The 24,855-nt window shown below is 47.5% G+C and overlaps 1 protein-coding gene and 1 long non-coding RNA gene across 5 annotated transcripts in view; one reads left to right on the forward strand and one right to left on the reverse strand.

The window, feature by feature from the left end:
• LPP (LIM domain containing preferred translocation partner in lipoma) overlaps positions 1–9,680 on the reverse strand; it is a 582,414-nt gene extending 572,734 nt beyond the window's left edge. For 2 of the 4 annotated variants that reach the window (XM_073626412.1, XM_073626410.1), the window contains exon 1: positions 9,524–9,680. The gene's annotated coding sequence lies outside the window, so the exon portion shown is untranslated. The remainder of the gene's footprint in view (positions 1–9,523) is intronic. The other 2 variants (XM_073626413.1, XM_073626411.1) reach the window with 1 other exon arrangement.
• Positions 9,673–24,855, forward strand: part of LOC141139870 (uncharacterized) — a 37,285-nt gene continuing 22,102 nt past the window's right edge. Inside the window, exon 1 of the long non-coding RNA XR_012243826.1 lies at positions 9,673–9,823. This is a non-coding gene — a long non-coding RNA (uncharacterized lncRNA). The remainder of the gene's footprint in view (positions 9,824–24,855) is intronic.

Here is a 24,855-nt window from a genome sequence, read left to right on the forward strand (position 1 = left end):
CGCTATTGTCTTCCTGCTTCTCTTCCCGGGCAATCAGGACCCAATTGGTCAAGAGGGGAAGCGACTGTATTGGTAGCAGAGCAGGAGACGCAAGGGGAAGCCGCCGAAGCTGCCCGCGAGCGACGTAGCACCAGCCACCGCCACTGCTTCAAAATTCTAAAGACATGCTGGTAAGGTAAATTGGCTCCTGCCTAATGGGCCCTATTATTTGTATTGGAGATATGGAACTTAGATTGTAAGCTCCTTTATGGCAGGAACAGCTGGGAGTGCTGAGTAAATTGCAATAGAAAATGAATATGGGACTTCAGTAAAGTACTGCCTTTCACTTCAAGCTGGTGTGCTGGTTTTCTCCTGTACAATGACACTACTTAGCTGTGCGCCCACCCCTACAAGTGGGTCTACATGAAGTGTGTGTTAGGGGTTGATATATTGTAATGTACATGAATCTGGTGCAAGTTCCGCCATTTGTCGCAAACAGAATTCTACATAGTATCTACCACATTCTTTATGGATTCCAGGAATAGTTTTATCAGTGGCAGGCACATTCCTTCACACGCCTGGTTCCAGCTAGGACTAGCCTTAGGGCACACGGGAAAAAAGTGTCCTCCTCCTTACTGTGAACACGTCACCATTCTCACCAAGGAACAAGTCACTGCTCTAGTGGGCACAGCACCGCACCCATTCCAATGTATTCCTTCACACACAGCACCACACCCACACCCGTGAATTCCTCCATGCAGGAGACAACACTCGCTTTAATACATTCCTCCACAGGGGACACAGCACCCATTGCAATCAATGCACTCCTCCACACACAGCACCCTTGGCAATCAATGCACTCCTCCACACACACACATACACACACACACACACACACACACACACACCACCCATTGCAATCAATGCACTCCTCCACACACAGCACCCTTGGCAATCAATGCACTCCTCCACACACACTGCAATCAATGCACTCCTCCACACACAGCACCCATTGCAATCAATGCACTCCTCCACACACAGCACCCATTGCAATCAATGCACTCCTCCACACACAACACCCACTGCATCCATACACAGCACACACACACTACAATACATTCCCACACACAGTACCCACTGCAATCAATGCATTCCTCCACACACAGCACCCACACACACACACTACCCACTGCAATACATTCCCACACACACAGCATCCACTGCAATCAATGCATTCCTCCACACACAGCACCCACCCACATACACTACCCACTGCAATACATTCCCACACACACACACACACACACTGCAATCAATGCATTCCTCCACACACAGCACCCACTGCATCCACACACACACACACACACACACACACACACACACTACCCACTGCAATACATTCCTCCTCACACACAGCACCCACTGCAATACATTCCTACACACACCACCCACTGCAATACATTCACACACACACACACACACACACACACACACACCACCCACTGCAATACATTCACACACACACACACACACACACACACACACACACACACACACCACCCACTGCAATACATTCCTCCACATACACACACACTGCAATACATTCCTCCTCCACACACACCACCCGCTGCAATACATTCCTCCTCCTCCACACACACCACCCGCTGCAATACATTCCTCCTCCTCCACACACACACCACCCACTGCAATACATTCCTCCTACACACACACACACACCACCCACTGCAATACATTCCTACACACACACACACACACCACCCACTGCAATACATTCCTACACACACCACCCACTGCAATACATTCCCACACACACACACACACACACACACACACACACCACCCACTGCAATACATTCCTACACACACACCACCCACTGCAATACATTCCTACACACACACCACACACTGCAATACATTCCTACACACACACCACCCACTGCAAAACATTCCTACACACACACACACACACACACACACACACACACCACCCACTGCAATACATTCCTCCTCCACACACTGCAATACATTCCTACACACACACCACCCACTACAATACATTCCTCCACATACACACACACACTGCAATACATTCCTCCTCCACACACACCACCTGCTGCAATACATTCCTCCTCCTCCTCCTCCTCCTCCTCCACACACACACACACACACACCACCCACTGCAATACATTCCCACACACACCATCCACTGCAATACATTCCCACACACACACACACACACAGCACCCACTGCAATACATTCCCACACACACACACACACACTGCAATACATTCCCACACCCACACACACACACACCACCCACTGCAATACATTCCTCCACATACACACACACTGCAATACATTCCTCCTCCACACACACCACCCGCTGCAATACATTCCTCCTCCTCCATACACACCACCCGCTGCAATACATTCCTCCTCCTCCACACACACACCACCCACTGCAATACATTCCTCCTACACACACACACACCACCCACTGCAATACATTCCTCCTCCTCCACACACACACCACCCACTGCAATACATTCCTACACACACACACACACCACCCACTGCAATACATTCCTACACACACCACCCACTGCAATACATTCCCACACACACACACACACACACACACACCACCCACTGCAATACATTCCTACACACACACCACCCACTGCAATACATTCCTACACACACACCACAATACATTCCTACACACACACCACCCACTGCAAAACATTCCTACACACACACACACACACACACACACCACCCACTGCAATACATTCCTCCTCCACACACTGCAATACATTCCTACACACACACCACCCACTACAATACATTCCTCCACATACACACACACACTGCAATACATTCCTCCTCCACACACACCACCTGCTGCAATACATTCCTCCTCCTCCTCCTCCACACACACACACACACACACACACACACACACACACACACCACCCACTGCAATACATTCCCACACACACCATCCACTGCAATACATTCCCACACACACACACACACACACACACAGCACCCACTGCAATACATTCCCACACACACACACACACACTGCAATACATTCCTACACACACACACACACACACACACACACCACCCACTGCAATACATTCCTACACACACACACACCACCCACTGCAATACATTCCTACACACACACACACACACACACCACCCACTGCAATACATTCCTACACACACACACACACACACCACCCACTGCAATACATTCCTACACACACACACACACACACCACCCACTGCAATACATTCCTACACACACACACACACACACCACCCACTGCAATACATTCCTACACACACACACACCACCCACTGCAATACATTCCTACACACACACACACACACACCACACACTGCAATACATTCCTACACACACACCACCCACTGCAAAACATTCCTACACACACACACACACACACACACACACACACACACACACCACCCACTGCAATACATTCCTCCTCCACACACTGCAATACATTCCTACACACACACCACCCACTACAATACATTCCTCCACATACACACACACACTGCAATACATTCCTCCTCCACACACACCACCTGCTGCAATACATTCCTCCTCCTCCTCCTCCTCCTCCACACACACACACACACACCACCCACTGCAATACATTCCCACACACACCATCCACTGCAATACATTCCCACACACACACACACACACACAGCACCCACTGCAATACATTCCCACACACACACACTGCAATACATTCCCACACCCACACACACACACACTGCAATACATTCCTACACACACACACACACACACACACACACACACCACCCACTGCAATACATTCACACACACACACACACACACCACCCACTGCAATACATTCCTACACACACACACACACACACACACACCACCCACTGCAATACATTCCTCCACATACACACACACACACACACACACCACCCACTGCAATACATTCCTACACACACACACACACACACACACACACACACACCACCCACTGCAATACATTCCTCCACATACACACACACTGCAATACATTCCTCCTCCACACACACCACCCGCTGCAATACATTCCTCCTCCTCCACACACACCACCCGCTGCAATACATTCCTCCTCCTCCACACACACACCACCCACTGCAATACATTCCTCCTACACACACACACACACACACACACACCACCCACTGCAATACATTCCTACACACACACACACACACACACACACACACACACACCACCCACTGCAATACATTCCTACACACACACACACACACACCACCCACTGCAATACATTCCTACACACACCACCCACTGCAATACATTCCCACACACACACACACACACACACACACCACCCACTGCAATACATTCCTACACACACACCACCCACTGCAATACATTCCTACACACACACCACACACTGCAATACATTCCTACACACACACCACCCACTGCAAAACATTCCTACACACACACACCACCCACTGCAATACATTCCTCCTCCACACACTGCAATACATTCCTACACACACACCACCCACTACAATACATTCCTCCACATACACACACACACTGCAATACATTCCTCCTCCACACACACCACCTGCTGCAATACATTCCTCCTCCTCCTCCTCCACACACACACACACACACACACACACACACCACCCACTGCAATACATTCCCACACACACCATCCACTGCAATACATTCCCACACACACACACAGCACCCACTGCAATACATTCCCACACACACACACTGCAATACATTCCCACACCCACACACACACACACACACACTGCAATACATTCCCACACACACACACACACACACACACCACCCACTGCAATACATTCCTACACACACACACACACACACACCACCCACTGCAATACATTCCTACACACACACACACCACCCACTGCAATACATTCCTACACACACACACACACACACACCACCCACTGCAATACATTCCTACACACACACACACCACCCACTGCAATACATTCCTACACACACACACACCACACACTGCAATACATTCCTACACACACACCACCCACTGCAAAACATTCCTACACACACACACACACACACACACACACACACACCACCCACTGCAATACATTCCTCCTCCACACACTGCAATACATTCCTACACACACACCACCCACTACAATACATTCCTCCACATACACACACACACTGCAATACATTCCTCCTCCACACACACCACCTGCTGCAATACATTCCTCCTCCTCCTCCTCCTCCTCCTCCACACACACACACACACACACACACACACACCACCCACTGCAATACATTCCCACACACACCATCCACTGCAATACATTCCCACACACACACACACACACACACACACAGCACCCACTGCAATACATTCCCACACACACACACTGCAATACATTCCCACACCCACACACACACACACTGCAATACATTCCTACACGCACACACACACCACCCACTGCAATACATTCACACACACACACACACACACACACACACACACACCACCCACTGCAATACATTCCTACACACACACACACACACACACACACACCACCCACTGCAATACATTCCTCCACATACACACACACACACACACACACACACCACCCACTGCAATACATTCCTACACACACACACACACACACACCACCCACTGCAATACATTCCTCCACATACACACACACTGCAATACATTCCTCCTCCACACACACCACCCGCTGCAATACATTCCTCCTCCTCCACACACACCACCCGCTGCAATACATTCCTCCTCCTCCACACACACACACACCACCCACTGCAATACATTCCCACACACACCATCCACTGCAATACATTCCCACACACACACACACACACACACACACAGCACCCACTGCAATACATTCCCACACACACACACTGCAATACATTCCCACACCCACACACACACACACTGCAATACATTCCTACACACACACACACACACCACCCACTGCAATACATTCACACACACACACACACACACACACACACACACACACACCACCCACTGCAATACATTCCTACACACACACACACACACACACACACACCACCCACTGCAATACATTCCTCCACATACACACACACACACACCACCCACTGCAATACATTCCTACACACACACACACACACACACCACCCACTGCAATACATTCCTCCACATACACACACACTGCAATACATTCCTCCTCCACACACACCACCCGCTGCAATACATTCCTCCTCCTCCACACACACCACCCGCTGCAATACATTCCTCCTCCTCCACACACACACACACCACCCACTGCAATACATTCCTCCTACACACACACACACACACACACACACACACACACCACCCACTGCAATACATTCCTACACACACACACACACACACACACACACACACACACCACCCACTGCAATACATTCCTACACACACACACACACCACCCACTGCAATACATTCCTACACACACCACCCACTGCAATACATTCCCACACACACACACACACACACACACACACACCACCCACTGCAATACATTCCTACACACACACCACCCACTGCAATACATTCCTACACACACACCACACACTGCAATACATTCCTACACACACACCACCCACTGCAAAACATTCCTACACACACACACACACACACACACACACCACCCACTGCAATACATTCCTCCTCCACACACTGCAATACATTCCTACACACACACCACCCACTACAATACATTCCTCCACATACACACACACACTGCAATACATTCCTCCTCCACACACACCACCTGCTGCAATACATTCCTCCTCCTCCTCCTCCTCCTCCACACACACACACACACACACACACACACACACACACACACACCACCCACTGCAATACATTCCCACACACACCATCCACTGCAATACATTCCCACACACACACACAGCACCCACTGCAATACATTCCCACACCCACACACACACACACACTGCAATACATTCCTACACACACACACACACACACACACACACACACCACCCACTGCAATACATTCCTACACACACACACACACACACACCACCCACTGCAATACATTCCTACACACACACACACCACCCACTGCAATACATTCCTACACACACACACACCACCCACTGCAATACATTCCTACACACACACACACACACACACACCACCCACTGCAATACATTCCTCCTCCACACACACCACCCACTGCAATACATTCCTCCACATACACACACACTGCAATACATTCCTCCTCCACACACACCACCTGCTGCAATACATTCCTCCACACACACCACCCACTGCAATACATTCCTCCTCCACACACACACCACCCACTGCAATACATTCCTCCACACACATCACCCACTGCAATACATTCCTACACACACACACACCACCCACTGCAATACATTCCTACACACACACACCACCCACTGCAATGCATTCCTCCTCCACACACTGCAATACATTCCTACACACACACCACCCACTGCAATACATTCCTCCACATACACACACACTGCAATACATTCCTCCTCCACACACACCACCCGCTGCAATACATTCCTCCTCCTCCACACACACACCACCCACTGCAATACATTCCTCCTCCACACACACACCACCCGCTGCAATACATTCCTCCTCCTCACACACACCACCCGCTGCAATACATTCCTCCTCCACACACACACACCACCCGCTGCAATACATTCCTCCTCCACACACACACACCACCCGCTGCAATACATTCCTCCTCCACACACACACCACCCGCTGCAATACATTCCTCCTCCACACACACACCACCCGCTGCAATACATTCCTCCTCCACACACACACCACCCGCTGCAATACATTCCTCCTCCACACACACACCACCCGCTGCAATACATTCCTCCTACACACACACACACACACACACACAGCACCCACTGCAATACATTCCCACACACAGCACCCACTGCAATACATTCCCACACACAGCACCCACTGCAATACATTCCCACACACAGCACCCACTGCAATACATTCCCACACACACACACACACACACAGCACCCACTGCAATACATTCCCACACACACACACACAGCACCCACTGCAATACATTCCCACACACACACACACACAGCACCCACTGCAATACATTCCCACACACACACACACACACAGCACCCACTGCAATACATTCCCACACACACACACTGCAATACATTCCTACACACACACACACACTGCAATACATTCCTGCACACACACACACACACACACACACACACTGCAATACATTCCTACACACACACACACTGCAATACATTCCTACACACACACACACACACACACACACACACACACACACACACACACACTGCAATACATTCCTACACACACACACACTGCAATACATTCCTGCACACACACACTGCAATACATTCCTACACACACACACACACACTGCAATACATTCCTACACACACACACACACTGCAATACATTCCTACACACACACACACACACACTGCAATACATTCCTACACACACACACACACACACACACACACTGCAATACATTCCTACACACACACACACACACACACTGCAATACATTCCTACACACACACACACACACACTGCAATACATTCCTACACACACACTGCAATACATTCCTACACACACACTGCAATACATTCCTATACACACACACACACACTGCAATACATTCCTACACACACACACACACACTGCAATACATTCCTACACACACACACACACACACACACACACACACACACACACTGCAATACATTCCTACACACACACACACACACTGCAATACATTCCTACACACACACACACACACACACACACACACACACACCACCCACTGCAATACACACACACACACACACACACACAGCAATACATTCCTACACACACACACACACACACACACACACCACCCACTGCAATACATTCCTCCACACACACACACCACCCACTGCAATACATTCCTCCACACACAGCACCCATTGCAATACATTCCTCCACACACAGCACCCATTGCAATACATTCCCCCACACACAGCACCCATTGCAATACATTCCCCCACACACAGCATCCACTGCAATACATTCATATACACACACAGCACCCACTAAAATACATTCCTCAACACACACAGCACCCGCTGAAGTGTATTTTTCCACATAGGGAAGTCCCCGCATTCCTAGTCCGGCTGTACACTAGGCCCTCCATAACTATCCCCACACATAGGCCCCTCTGCCCCCTCCCAGGCCCTCTATACCATTCCTGCTCCCAGGCCCTCAGGAGTAGGTAGTGAGAGCCTAGCCCAGCAGAAGGCCGCCCTTCCTCCTGCTCACCTCACTCCGGTGTCTGTACAAGGTGTCGGCAGAAAGGAATCTCCACTCCGGGTGTCACTTCCAAGTTGACCGGTTAGCAGAAAAACTTCATACTAGTCACCATCTTGGATTTTCTGTGTTCAGTCAGACTAGGCATCCCCGGCACCCCTGTAGGCGGGCCTGCGCTTCTCTCATTTGCTGCAGCTGCACGCTTCAGGCGCCTGGATGTCAGCTCACTACAACAGCTGGATTCTATTAGATCGGAGATCGCAGCTAGGCTCAGTGAGGTGTATTACATGAGATGGTTAGAGAAGGATTCTGGTAAAGGACTGCTTTTGTATGTTTAGCACAATATTAGGTGGTGTGTATGACTTCAATGTATGTCCGCACATGGCTCATTATATCAAGTATGTTTTTGTGACTACAGTAGTTTATTACAGTGCGATGTGACCAGCAACAAGCTGGTTATATATTGGTCATGTTCTGGCAACAGGCTCATTGCTGGAAGTTGGCATATACTGTACGTGCTGTCAGTCAGCAGTGAGAGGGGTGAAGCATGCACAGCTGAAGGGAGGTGAGGATGCCTTCTGCGTCTGAACACCGGAAACAGACCCTCCCACTGGTCACATGACCTGGCGGAGCCCCGTCCCACCCTTACTGCAACTGGTGGCTGTAGTAATGTGAGCGCACAGCGTGCTGGGAAAGACATGGAATGAGGAAGAAGTGTGCCATGGAAAGAGCTGGACGGCACAGCAGATGTTTGTTGTTTAGTAGTAGAGTTTAACTTGCTGCAAGTGAAACCTTTTTTACAGGAGGTTAATGTGGAACTTTACCCGTAACAACTTGGTGAAAAAGAATGTTGTTTAGGAATATTAATAATTATGCTACCAACATTAGTGTGTGCTGTAAATTGCTTCCAGCATTGCTCCTGTTTTTTTCTTGCTGGAGGGTGCCATTTTAATGATGCCCAGAGCCCCTAAGCAGCACTAAATCATAAAGCTGAACTAAACTCATCGATTATTGTCACATTTGTTCGTGTCCTCAACCAAACTATGGAACGAAATAGCTGGTTTCATAACTGATCACTTGTGTAGCACCATGACAGTTGCAGAACAAACAGAAGAAAGCTGCCTTGGCTGTAACGGATAGGAGGGTTTATCTGTGCTTTAATGGAGTTGTAAAGGCAGAAGGTTTTTTTATCTTATTGCGTTCTATGCATTAAAGCTGGATTCCGTCTTAAAAAAAATAAAAGTCAGCAGCTACAAACTCTGTAGCTACTGACTTTAAATAAGTACTTACCTGTCCTGGGTGCCCGCAATGTCAGCAGACTCGGGTCCCGGCACTGCCATCCTAGGTAAGGGAAACAGGCAGTTTTCCCGAGACACGAGAAGAGGAGGATCTGGGCCTTGCGGCTTCACTGCCAGTTTCCTACTGCGCATGCGGCTGGGCGCTTTGTGAATGGGACACGATGTGTTGTGGGACACACACAGTTCCCATAACACACTGCGCCCCATTCCCCAGAAGACAACACGAGGAGCAGAAGACTGAAGATCACCGCGGTGTAGGAAGAGGCAGATTAGGAAGACTGCCTAGCAGCAGCCATTTCACGTAAGTAACAAATTTTTTTTTTTTTTTCCTCCATGTTTTTAGGTATTTTTTGGTGCATTTTTTTTTCTCAGGGCGGACCTCCACTTTAAGATATAAAGCCTTCTGTGTGCAGCAGCCTCCCCAGCACCCCCTAATACTTACCTGAGCTTCAGCGATGTCCACGAGTGTCTCGGCTGGCCAAGACCCTCCCTCCTGATTGGCTGAGACACAGCAGTGGTGCCATCGTCTCCCGCTGCTGTCAATCAAAGTCAGTAAGCCAATCAGGAGATAGAGGGGACAGGCCACAGCTCCATTTCTGAATGGCCACAGTGACTCGGCTCTGTGCCACCATAGCAAGCCTCTTGCTGTGGGGGCACTCAACAGGAGGGAGGGGGCAGGCAAGCCAAAGAGAGACACGAGAAGAGGAGGATCTGGGCTGCTCTGTGCAAATCCACTGCAACAGAGCAGGTAAGTATAACTTGTTTTTTTAAAAAACGAGACTTTACAATCACTTTAAGGCTGTCAGCAGATCGTGCTCTACAAACAGGGCAGTGCCTAAAAATGGAGAGCAACAGAGCATGTACAGAGCAGGGTGAGACAGTGCATTACTGGATTTTAAACAGTATAGGCACTTATTTGTGAAGTTTTACATGGCTGTACCTACAAAAGGGGCCAGCCTGAAGTGATCTAGCAGGACTTAATTTTCTGACTAAAGTTCCACTTTAAAGTTACTGCATATTAACCACTTGCCAACCACGCTATAGCTGAATGATGGCTACAGTGCAGCCGGCTAGTTCTGGGATGCTGGGCAGCGTGCTTTGTGATCACAGTGTCCAGAGGACACTGCTGATCACATTTTGAGGTAAAGAGCCAATCAGCAGCTCTTTACCACGTGATCAGCTGTGTTCAATCACAGCTGATCACGGATGTAAACAGAAGCCGGTTATCGGCACTCCTTTCCTCATGCTGATAGGATGAGGAGAAGAGGGCTGATAATTGGCTTCTGCAAAAGGGACATTGGCACTGATAATCGGGGAACTGATTATCACTGTCCTGATTATCAGTACAGTCCCAACTGTGCCCACCAGCGCTGCCAATCAGTGCCCACCAGTGCTGTCCATCAGTGCCTCCTCATCGGTGTCGCCTATTAGTGCCGCCTCATCAGTGCCGCCTCATCAGTGCAGCCTCATCAGCACACATCAGTGAAGGGGAAAAATTACCTGTTTGCAAAATTTTATACTAAACTATGAAAACTTTTTTTTTTTTTCAAAAGTTTTAGTCTTTGTTCATTTATTTAGCAAAAAATAAAAACCTGGTGGTGATTAAAAACACCAAAAGAAAGCGCTATTTGTGTGAAAAAAATTATAAAAAAATTTTGTTTGGTTACAGCGTTGCATGACCGCACAATTGTCATTCAAAGTGCAACAGCGCTGAAAGCTGAATATTGGCCTGGGCAGGAAAGGGGTAAAAGGCCTTAGGGGCAAGTGTCAGGAACACTCTCTCCCTCCGGGGGACGTCATATTATGGCCTGCGCTTCTCGCAGCATGGCGATCAGAGATCAGGAGTGTCCCTCGGGACACAGCCCCTCCTTGATCAGGGTAAAGAGCCAATGTCACCCCATCAGAGTACCTGCTACCCCGTCAGAGTACCTGTCACCTTGTCAGAGTACCTGTCACACCGTCTGAGTACCGGTCATCTCATCAGAGTACCTGTCATTCCATCTGAGTACCTGTCCCATGAGCCCAGCAGTGGCTATCAAGCAGCCAATTTCTACCTGACATGCATCCCATTAGTCCCTGTCACGCAGCTCATCAGTGTCACCTGTCATACAGCCACCATGTCCAGAAAAGTATACACTCCAGAAGAGGCATAACAAATGGTAAGCCTGACCGATGAGAGCAGCAGGGAGCTCTCACCACCCCAGTACAGTTCTGATTCCAATTCTGGTTCGCAATACGAGCCCACCGAAAGTAGTACATCGGAGGAGGAAGTAGTCCATCCTAAAAGAAGACGGTCTGAACACCAGGCAGCTACCAGCAGCACCAGATACCCCAATGGCCAATTGGTAAATGCCAACAGCGCTAGACCCCAGGAGGTGAGGCCCAGTACAAGCACTGCTAGACCCAGGAATAAAGGCCCAGTACATGTGTTGCTAGACCCCAGGAGGAGAGGCCCAGTACAAGCGCTGCTAGACCCCGGAGGAAAGGCCCAGTACAAGCACTGGAATTTCACGTAGAAAAAGTAGGGCCCAAACCCATCTTCCAGATGCCTTGGCAATCCCATTGTGGCTACCTTCTAGCACAGGGTCAGCCACAATCCCCCCTTTCACAGCACAGCCAGGTGTGCAGGCCAACACCAAAGGCTTTTCTAAAATTGATTTTTTAAATGTATTTTCCCTGATAAGTTACTTCAAAGCATCGTGGACCAAACAAATCTTTTTGCCCGTCAGTACATAGAAAACAACCCCAACTCATGCTATGCCCACCCTTTTGAATGGAAACCCCTAACAGTGGAGCAGCTTAGATTATTTTTAGGCCTTACCCCCCCCCCCCCCCTTCCGAAATCATCCGGACTTTGGTAAATTGTATAAAATTTGCCCCCTAATTGATTTTTTTTAATAAGAGGTTTGCCGAACTTTACATCCCTGACCAGAACAATCTCTGTGGACAAGTCCCTGGTCCATTTCACAGGCCGGGTGGGATTCAAGCAGTATATCCCCAGTAAGAGGGCGAGGTACGGATTGAAGCTCAACAAGCTCTGTGAAAGATCCTCCAGATATGTGCATGCCTTTCGTGTGTGTGAAGGAAAAGGAAAGGCTTCTCATAGCGTCTAGTCACCACAAGGCTATAAAAGGGGGGGGGGGGGATCGGCAAGCCTGAGGAATGAGGAAGGGTTGTCTGTGAAGTGGAGGAATAGGAAAGATGTTTACATCATGTCCACCATCTACGACGACATCTCAGAGGAACTTCATAGAAGACGTGGCCCTTGCTATATCCACGAAATAAGTTAATGGGGGGGGTGGATTTAAACAATCAAATGCTGCAGCCCTATCTATCAACACGAAAGTCCCTCTTCTGGTATAAAAAAAGTCTCAATATACTTCTTTCATTTGGCCATTTATAATGCATACGTCACCTATCAAAAAATCAATGGAAATACCCCACCCCCCTTCATCAAATTTATCAAAGATATTGTCACTGTCTGATCTTTCAACAAGGATCACCCCCCCCCCCCCCCCCCCAGAAAGCATTCACTCTGATTGTGTCAGCAGACTGCATGAGCGCCATTTTTCTGACAATATTCCATCATCAGCAACCCGGAAAAGACGCCAAAAAAAATGTCAGGTGTGCAGCAAAAGAGGAGTTAGGATAGACACCAGTTTCCATTGTCCCAATGTCCCTCCCAACCTGCCTATGCATTGGAGAATGCTTCAAACGCTATCACACTCTCGTAAACTATTAGCCCAAATTTCTAATAGACTGCCATTTCACCCATTTTCAATTTCTGTGCTGATTATTTCCCTGGTGCCTTAACCAACCATATGGACTGCCTTCCATGTGAACTGACCCTGGCCTGTTTATGCCTCTGCCTGCTGTCTGCATTGTTTTATCCGCCATGTTTATGCCTTTCACATGAACTGACTGGATTATCGACTATGCCTCTGCCTACCATCTATTTCTGCCCTTTTACCTGCACTGACCTCGGCCTGTTGACCATGTTTTTGCCTGGCCCCTTGGACTGATCTTTCACCCTGCTACACAGGCGTCTCACATATGTGAGGGCTCCAGAATAGTGTTCTGAGTTGAGAAAAACAGTTTTTTGGTTTTCTCTTCGTTTTGTAATTTCCAGAACAGGGTCTGGAGTCCGGAGGCTTCCAAAGCGAATTGGGTGGGAGAAGCCTCTACCCCTGTCCCCATTCCTTCCTGACCGAGGCCCTAAACTTGATGGTCCTACCTGCTGCCTGGACCAATACTTTGGCTGTGCTGACAATAACTCTGCTTGCACTGACCCAGGACTTTTCATGGACCATGTCCTGTTGCCTGGACCAATACTTTGGCTGCACTGACCATATCTCTGCCTTTGTGTTGGAAATATCTTATAAATGGACAATTTTTATGTAAAAAAAAAATGTTTTAATTTTTTCTTCCACATTTTCCAACAATTTTTGAAAGAAATGAACAGTTCAAAAGACTCATTATGCCTCATAGATTATATGTTGGGGTGTTTGCTTTCCAAAATGGGGTCATTTTGTGGGTGTTTCCATTGTCCTGGTGCTCCAGGGCTTTCAAAAGTGTGATGTCGTCTTCAAATTAGATGTGTAATTTATGCTCCTGGAATGCCTGGAGGTGCTACTTGGATGTTGGGCGTAGCAGAATGTATTTTGGGGTGTAATTGCAAGTATGCATGTGCTGTGTGAGAGAAATAACTTGTTAACAAGACAATTTTGTGTAAAAAAAAAAAAAATTCTTTTCCCCCAAGAATTGTGGGAAAAAAATTACAACTTCAAAAAACTCACCATGCCTCTTACTAAATACCTTAGATTATCTACTTTCCGAAAAGGGGTAATTTGGGGGTATTTGTACTGTCCTGGCTTGTTAGTATCTCAAGAAATGAGGCCGTCAGTATATCAGGTGTGATCAATTTTTAATTATTTGCACCATAGTTTGTAGACTCTTAACTTTCACACAGACCAAATAATATACACTAATTTGGGTTATTTTTACCAAAGATATGTAGCAGTAAACATTTTGGCCCAAATTTATGAAGAAAAATTACTAATTTGCTAAATTATACAATAGAAACTAAAAAAAGGTGTTTTTTTTTTTTCAAAATTTTCATTTTTTTCCCTTATATTGCCAAAAAAAAAAACTGTGGTGATTAAATACCACCAAAGAAAGCTCTATTTGTGAGAAAGAAATTATAAAATGTTGTTTGGGTACAGTGTAGCATGACTGAGTAACTGTCATTCAAAGTGTGAGAGCGATGAAAGCTGAAAATGGTCTGGGCAGGAAGGATGTATAAGTGCCATGCATTGAGTGGCTAAAGAGGAGCTCCAGTCTCTCCCCCAAAAAAATGTGAAGTCACCCAGCTGCAAATACTGTAGCTACTGACTTTTGATATAAGGACACTTACCTGTCCAGGAATCCAGCGATGTCGGCACCCCGAGCTGATTCTTCAATTGGCTTCAGGTGTAGGCACTGGCATCTTCAGTAAGGGAAACCAGCTGTAACGCCTTTAGGCTTCACAGCCGGTTCCCTACTGTGCATGCACGAGTCAAGCCGTGCTTTTGAATGGTCCCACCATCTTCTGGGACCTGTGTGTGTCCCAGAAGGCAGCAGGGGGAAGGAGGAGGGACCGGATATACTCGAAGATCACTGCGGCAATCCTACCGGAAGTGATAGTGGTACCTATCAAAACCAAGTACCCGCTCCCCTCTCCTCCCCCCAAATGTGGCAGTAGAGTGGGGGTGGGTGCGAAAAAGTGGGAACACAGAACCAAGTAACATTTGTGGAACTAAGTCATTTGTATGGAACTTGTCAATAATAACAAGAAAAACTGTGAAATAGATCTCTAGATCTCCTGCAGCCAACAACAATAGACCCCCCTCCCCAGCAACACTGCAACAAAATTCCCCCCAGCAGCAACAACAGATCTCCCCACAGACAGCATCAATAGACCTGCAGCAGCCAGCCCTCAACAGTAGACCCCCCCCCCCCCAGGCAACATAAGACCAACCCCAACAACAATATATTGCCACCAGCAACAATAGACCTCCCCCTGCAAAAATAGATCCCTTCCAGAGACAATAGATCCCTCAACAGCGGGAAAAGACCTCCCCAGCAACCATAACCCCCCCTTGCAAAAATATATCCTCTCTAGCAACAATAGATCCCCCAGCAGATCGTGGCAACATCAGAAGAATAACAAAGGGAGAAGACAGCGCAGAGAGGAGACCCAGCAGAGGCAGAAGACAGCAGACAGAGGGAGAAGAACCGGAGAGGGCGAAGAACCGGAGAGGGCTGGAAGAAATCATAGGAGGAGAACTGGAGAGGGGAGAAGAACCAGCAGAGGCAGAAGAGCTGGAGAGCGGAGAAGAAATCGGAAGAGACGCCGGAGCTGCCTTAAATTACTTTGAAAAAGAAATTCTGATATACAAGATTTCAAAAAGTGTGCCACATCCCATGAAAAATGGAGAGAAAGAGAACCCCTAGGGGTGGGATTTTTTAGGCATTATCAACAATGAAAATTAAGAATAATAATTTTAATATTTTTTTAGAAAAATACATTGAATATTAAACAAGTCATGAACATTGAAAAATCAAGATATACAAATTGATGATACAAAGATCCTATACCCAACGCATTACGGAGATGAATGTTGTCTCCTTCATAAGGGCAGCACAGGAAATATATAACCTATAGAATTCAAATACAAATAATCAACAGTAAGTTAGTATATTCATCCCATAATGCATAGCCAAAAAAGTCTTAAAGTCTGGGGACTTACATTTTATGCAATTGCACATCGTCCATATTCATTGTAAGAGAGAGACACATGGAGTTATCTGACCATCCTACCCACATTATAACTGCTTGAAGTAAATCTCTGAGAAGTAGGTATCTCCAGCTCAGGGCATGTAATGAAAAAATATATATAGGGACTATGACCCAAATCAATAAAGAGGGGCTTGTCCCTAATTGTGGTGAGGCCACGTGTACTGGGGCCTACAGAACAGGAATCCTGTAAAAAATGTATAAATAAAAGAAAAAGAAGAGGAATGTAAATATGCATCCATAGTCCCAAAAAGATTATCCTATGGTCAAACGTACCTAGAATGTGAGGTCACATCAAACACTGGCAGCCAGGCTTTGAAGGACAGAAAGATCAGGAGATGCTGGAAAGTGATTCAATCACTGTTGCATTGAAGGGCTGTTCAAGGTCCCAAATTAGAAATAAGAAGCAAAAAAACAAAAGTATAATGAGAGTCAATAGCCGCCCCTAAAGATGGAATATTTAAACTGCAATCGCAATAGAAAGGAGATCAAAAAGATCTAACTCACTGTGAATGTGTTCAATCTCCCGTTAGCATCTCTGGATGCGTCCGCCTGTTGACCATGTCTGCGCGCCTGAGTATTTATACATATATTAAGATCAGGCTCACCACCCACCAAGGAGGGACAGCTGCGTGCGGCTGGAAATCATACAGGATTCCATAACAGTTCCCCGAGTCGTGCTCGTGCCGGGCCTCCCCACTGTGGGTGCGCAACATAACATCATGCGCACGCACTGCGGAATGACGCAACATGTGCGTGTCCCACCGGCACGGATGTGTCTTCAGGCAGACTCTAAACAATTGCCCTGGAAACAGAAAGAAGTGGCCAATGTAGATGGAAAACACGTCACTCCTAAAGAGCGCTCAAAAGGGAGCGTCTGCTGTGTCGGGCACACGTGATTGGGCCACATCAAATAATAAAAAAGGCAAAGAGTATGATAATTGAGGGCTAATTAAGATGGAGAAAAAATGTAAAAAAAGATTTAGATGGCGTAAAAAGAGAAATGTGTCTTGTAATAAATTACTTTAAAAACCTGTGTACTGCGTTTTATTTTTGACACTTTTTTTAGGTGAATGGGTAGGGGTATAATGTACATCATAGTCATTCACATAGTGGGGCGCCGGGATCTGGGGGCACCCTTGTTAAAGAGGGCTTCCAGATTCCAATAAGGCCCCCCGCTCGCAGACCCCGACAACCAATGGCCAGGGTTGTCGGGAAAAGGCCCTTGTCCCCATCAACATGGGGACAAGGTGCATTGGGGTGGAGGCGCAGGGCCCCCCCCATGTTGAGGGCATGTGGCCTGGTACGGTTCAGGAGGGGGGGGACTCGCTCGTCCCCACCCCCTTTCCTGACCTGCCAGGCTGTGTGCTCGGATAAGGGTCTGGTATGGATTTTGGGCATGGGGGTTCCCCTTGCCCCTAGTGGCCACAAGAGAGAGCGACGTAACATAACGGCGTTTCGCACAGCCGAGCCATGTTGCCGCAGTACAACTGCGGTGGCTGGTCGGCAAGCTGTTAATTAACTCTGCGTGGTTTATATTTATCTGTCATTTTTGTGCCTCTTATAATTTGTGTGGCTTTAGACGAGGGAAAGTTTAACTGTCATATTTTTTACTAATAACCAGACTATAACATGATACACAAAATAATGCAGTATGAACTCAGTTGGTGGTCTTCTCTATTACCGGTTCCGGACCAGTTATACTGAGCCAGGTCGGCCCGGCTGCTCAAAGCGTCGTAGCTATATGTCGCAGGCGCGGCCGCCTGAGGGCGGCCGTGACGATCGGACGAGCGGATGCGCTTCAGAACCGTTCAATCCCCAGGCCCAGGCCCTGGTGATCGGTCCTGGTGAATGAAATCCTTCCCCTGCATGTGTAAGTGTAAACACAGCAGGGGAAGTGATGTCATATCTATTAGTGGAACTCTTTTCCGTTCCAGAGAGAGGAGACATCTCACAGTAAGTGCACCAACACTACACTGACACCAGTTCACGTAGGTACACGTGTCACCCCCCGATTAACCCCCAGTGCAGTGTTCATATTATTTTTTGATCACTGTACTGGTGTCATTAGTGACAAAAATTAGTGTTATGACCGGTACATATGATAGGATTTTCCGACAACAAAACCGTGGATTTTTTCCGAAGGATGTTGGCTCAAACTCTCAAACTTGTCTTGCATACACACGGTCACGCAAATATTGTCGGAAATTCCGAACGTCAAGAACACGGTGATGTACAACACGTACGACGAGCCGAGAAAAATTAAGTCCAATAGCCAGTGCGGCTCTTCTGCTTGATTCCGAGTATGCGTGGACTTTTGTGCGTCTGACTTATGTACACACGCTCACAAGTTTTGTTGTCAGAAAATTTGAGAACCTGCTCTCAAACATTTGTTGGCGGAAATTCCTACAACAAATGTTCTATGGAGCATACACACGGTCGGACTTTCCGACAACAAGGTCACATCCAACATTTGTTGTCGGAAAATCGTGTGTACAGGGCATTAGGGTACTTAGTGGTAAGCCCAGATAGGTCTAGGGGCCCCCTCTAATCCCCCTAATAAAGGTTTAACCCCTTGATCACCCCCTGTCACCAGTGATCACTGTATTAGTGTCACGAGTGACGCTGGTTAGCTAGTTTTTTTTTTTTTCTATATAACATCAGGGCACCCGCCGTATATTACCTAAATAAGGGTTTAACCCCCTGATCACCCGGCGGGTGATATCAGTTAGGTTTTAGTGTCAGATAGGGTCTGCGTCACCCCAGGCAGCGTCAGATTAGTGCCAGTAGCGCTAACACCCACGCATGCACCATACACCTCCCTTAGTAGTCTAGTGTCTGACCGGATCGATATCTGATCATATCTATACTAGCATCCCCAGCAGTTTAGGGTTCCAAAAACACAGTGTTAGCGGGATCAGCCCAGATACCTGCTAGCACCTGTGTTTAGCCCCTCCACCCAGCCCAGCCCACCCCACCCAAGTGCAGTATCAATTGATCACTGTCACTTACAAAAACACTAAACACATAACTGCAGCTTTCGCAGAGTCAGGCCTGATCCCTGCAAACGCTAACAGGTTTTTTTTTGTAGCATTTGAAGCAGTCGCTGACAGTCACACTTTTTCCTGTGAGTCTCACTACTGTACCAGTAAATTTAGAGACCAAAATGTCAAATCGAAAGTACAATAGTGAAGAGGCCTACATGTTTCTGAGCATGACAGATAGTGAAGAGGAAGTCACTCATCTGTCAGATTCAGGCTCAGAATACGTACCTGAAGGCAGCAGCAGCAGCGTTTCTGAGCTCTGACAACGGATTAATGGTCCCTGACAAGGTCAGGCATACCTGACCACGTTCTTCTTTTGTCGTTGAGGTGCAAGAACCGTAGGGCTCTCGTATGGAGCAGAGAGGCAGTACTAGTGCTGCTAATCCTTCTGGTGAACTGGCAAGCACCAGCGGCCTAGTACATCCTGGTCGTACATCCAGCACTGCAGTAACACTTGGTGACGTGGTGAGTCCCATAAGTGCAGTTCAAACTGGTGAGACGGCTAGCACGAGTAGTGTCCCACAGCCACCAAGAAGAAGACAAACACAGGCCCGTCTAGCCCATAGTGCCCTTCCTGCTGAATTTGCCAATCCTAATTGGGAGCCCACCACTTCTGCAGCACCTGTATTTCCCCCATTCACTGGCCAACTCGGAATTCAGGTGGAAACAGTTGATTTTAGGACACTTGATTTTTATTTACTGTTTTTCACGGAAGATCTCTATAGATCTATTGTGGATCAAATCAATTTGTATGCTGGTCAATTCATCACCGCTAATCCCCAGTTGACCCTTGCCAGAGATTGGAGACCTATTACAGTCTCTGAATTTAAGACCTTCCTGGGCCTATCCCTCCTCATGGGCATAACTAAAAAGAGTGAGTTGCAGTCATATTGGTCCAATTCACCATATGCCCGTGTTCTCTGCCTCCATGACCAGCACATGATATGAGCAGATCTTGCGGTTCATGCACTTCAATGGTAACGAACTCTGTCGTCCTGGATTTGATCAGCTCTACAAAATTCTGCCCCTGGTAAACCACTTCAACCAACAGTTTGCAGCCTTGTTTACTCCCAATCAAGTTGTCTGCATTGATGAGTCCCTGATTAAGTTTTCTGGCCGCTTGTCTTTTAAACAGTATCTTCCCAGCAAGCGTGCCAGATATGGGGTCAAGATGTATAAGTTCTGTGACCGGGCCATAGGCTATACATATAGTTTTATGGTTTACGAGGGAAAAGATAGTCATGTAAAGCCGGAGAACTGCCCAGACTACATAGGGAGCACTGGTAAGATTGTGTGAGACTTGGTGTCACCCTTATTCTGGAAGGGGTACCACTTGTACGTGGACAATTATTACACTAGCGTGCCACTTTTCAGTCACCTTTTTGATTATGGAATTGGCTCATGTGGCACCGTGCAATCTAATCGCTGGGGCTTCCCCCAACGGCTTGTAGAATCCCCACTTAGACGAGGGGGAGAGAGCCTGTTGGAAGTGTAATAATTTGTTAGCAGTGAAGTTGAGGGATTCACGGAATGTTTTCGTTCTGTCCTCCCTTCACACAGATATGACAGTCCAAATTATGGTGACTGGTGTTGTGGAGAAACCCCTCTGTGTCCATGAATACAACCTTAACATGGGGGGGTGGACCTCAATGACCAGTTGTTGGCACTGTACCTAATTGCCCGTAAGGCCAGACGCTGGTACAAAAAAGTGTCTGTATACTTATTTCAATTGGCTCTGCTGAACGCTTTTGTGCTATATAAAGCTATACAAAGCTTCAGAACGAACTGGATCCTTCCTAAAATTCCAGGAAGAGATCGTCACAGCCCTTCTGTTTCCAGACGGTGCTATGGCCCACCTTCCCAATGCAAATGCAGTGAACCAGCTGCATGAGAGGCATTTTCCGTATGTCCTCCCTGGTACCCCAACCCAAAGAACACCCCAAAGAAAATTTTGTGTCTGCAGAAAATGTGGATTTAGGCATGACACCTGCTTTTATTGTCCCTCCTGTCCTGGCCAACCTGGTCTTTGCATCGGTGACTGTTTCAAATGCTACCACACACTAGTGGAGTATTAGCGTAGAGTACAGCACTACACAGTCCTAGGGCACACTAACATAGGGTCTCAAAAGATGAGATGGGCATCACATTTTAAGAGACCCTAATCTGCAACGTTCAGTTTACAGTTTTTATGAAAAGAAAAAGAAATACACAAAACAAAAACACAAAAAAATATAAAATAAAAAAGCCAAAAATAGTTGTGGTTTTATTTTTCTTCTCTCTCTCTCTATAGTTCTCTTTTATGTTCGCTCTCTACTGTCCGCTCTATTGTTCGCTCACTATTGTTCTATATCTATTGTTCTCTCTCTGTTTTATTTTTACTACGTTTTATTGTATTTGGTATGTCTTACTGTTATACTGTAATGTTATTTTGTTTTATTGTTAACCATCATTTGCTTAGCGGGTACGCCATTCAGCTGCAGCACTGATTTATTTTTCTTGACAGCAACAGCGTTTGCTCCCACGATATGTAAATCAGCCACTCCAGCGCTGTAGGAGGTGATTTCACCACCACAGTTTAAAAAAAAATGGTGCATGTATGCCCATCATTAGAAGTGGGTGGATGAAGGGCGGTATTCTAATGGTGGGCATACCCAACAATCAATCTCTTTTTTTCGTTCAGACCACAGGCTGCATGAAAAAAAAGAACATTACAATGTATGCCCAACAAGGACCAGCGACGTACTGGTATGTTGCTGGACTTTGAGTGGTTATACCAGAATGATGCCTGCAGGTTTAGGTATCATCTTGGTATCATTCTTTTCAGCCAGCGGTCGGCTTTCATGTAAAAGCAATCCTAGTGGCTTATTAGCCTCTAGACTGCTTTTACAAGCAGTGGGAAGGAACATCCTCCCCCTACCGTCTTCCATGGTTTTCTCGGGCTCTCCTGTCCCAACAGGGAACCCGAGAATGCAGCCGGTGGTTCCGCCAGCTGACCATAGAGCTGATCAGAGACCAGAATGGCTCCAATCATCTCTATGGCCTAAGAAACCGGAAGCTACGAGCATTTCATGACTTAGGTTTCGCTGGATATAAACAGCGCCATTGGGAAATTGGGAAAGCATTTTATCACACCGATCTTGGTGTGGTCAGATGCTCTGAGGGCAGAGGAGAGATCTAGGGTCTAATAGACCCCAATTTTCTCACCTCATCTTTCAGGACAACACCTGGAGAGAGCGCAGCTTTACCCACTTCCCAGGAAACACTGCAGTTAACCCTTTAAAGCCTGGACACTTCTACCATGACCTCAGTTGTAGTGTTTCTTCCAGCCATGGTGGAAGCGCTGCAGGGGCCCAGGGGTGTGCTGCGCTCTCTCCAGGTGGAGGTGAGTTAAGGGCATACCTTGTTTGATGTAATTTTTTTTCTTTTCAAAGGCCCAGCCCAATACCCCCCCGACGGGTGGGGGTATTGCGGTGTCTCCCGCTTTTCGAGCCTGGCTATAGCAGACGCTCCTGGGGGTCCCACTCCAATAGACCGGTGGGTGCGGGCTGTCTGCACTGTGGAGCCTCAAGGTCTGCACTCGGCCGGTCCGAGTGGCGGGCGACGTCACTGCTGGACAGGGTGGGACTTCCAGCGGCTTCTGGTTCCGGCCACTGGAACGCGGAGGTGGGAGGCGGGCTCGGCGGTGCAATTTCCGGTCCTCGCAGCGGCGAAGGACCAGGAAAATTCAAAAATAAAAGAGGCAGTGCTCTCTAGAAACAGCTACCGGACAGCTGCTGGATACTGGAGGATGGAGCCAGAGCAACCAGCAGCAGTGGCAGGAACAGGAGCCACATGCACCAGCCAGACCCAGGTAGGAGAGGCAGGGGTCTGGGCTATGTTATGTTATGTTTTTTTTCCCTCCCTTCCTCCTCTGTGGGGGTGGGGGGGTGAGGGAGCCTTCCTCACACTGCACAGGTAATTTCTCTGGGCAGTGTGTGTCTGTTTTACAATGGTGGTGTTTTTTGGGGTATGTCTTTGTGCCACTGTCTGTTTGTTTATAGATCGGCTAGCGAGAAGATCTTATGCACAGCTTATTTACAAAGTGTTTGTGGTTTTGGTGTTTTTCAGACAAAATCTAAAGAAAAATCTAAGCATGTTTCCCTCCCCCTAAAAAACGGTGTGCTTCAT

This window comes from Aquarana catesbeiana, linkage group LG04, assembly GCF_042186555.1.
Source record: "Aquarana catesbeiana isolate 2022-GZ linkage group LG04, ASM4218655v1, whole genome shotgun sequence".
Classification (NCBI taxonomy): Eukaryota; Metazoa; Chordata; class Amphibia; order Anura; family Ranidae; genus Aquarana; species Aquarana catesbeiana.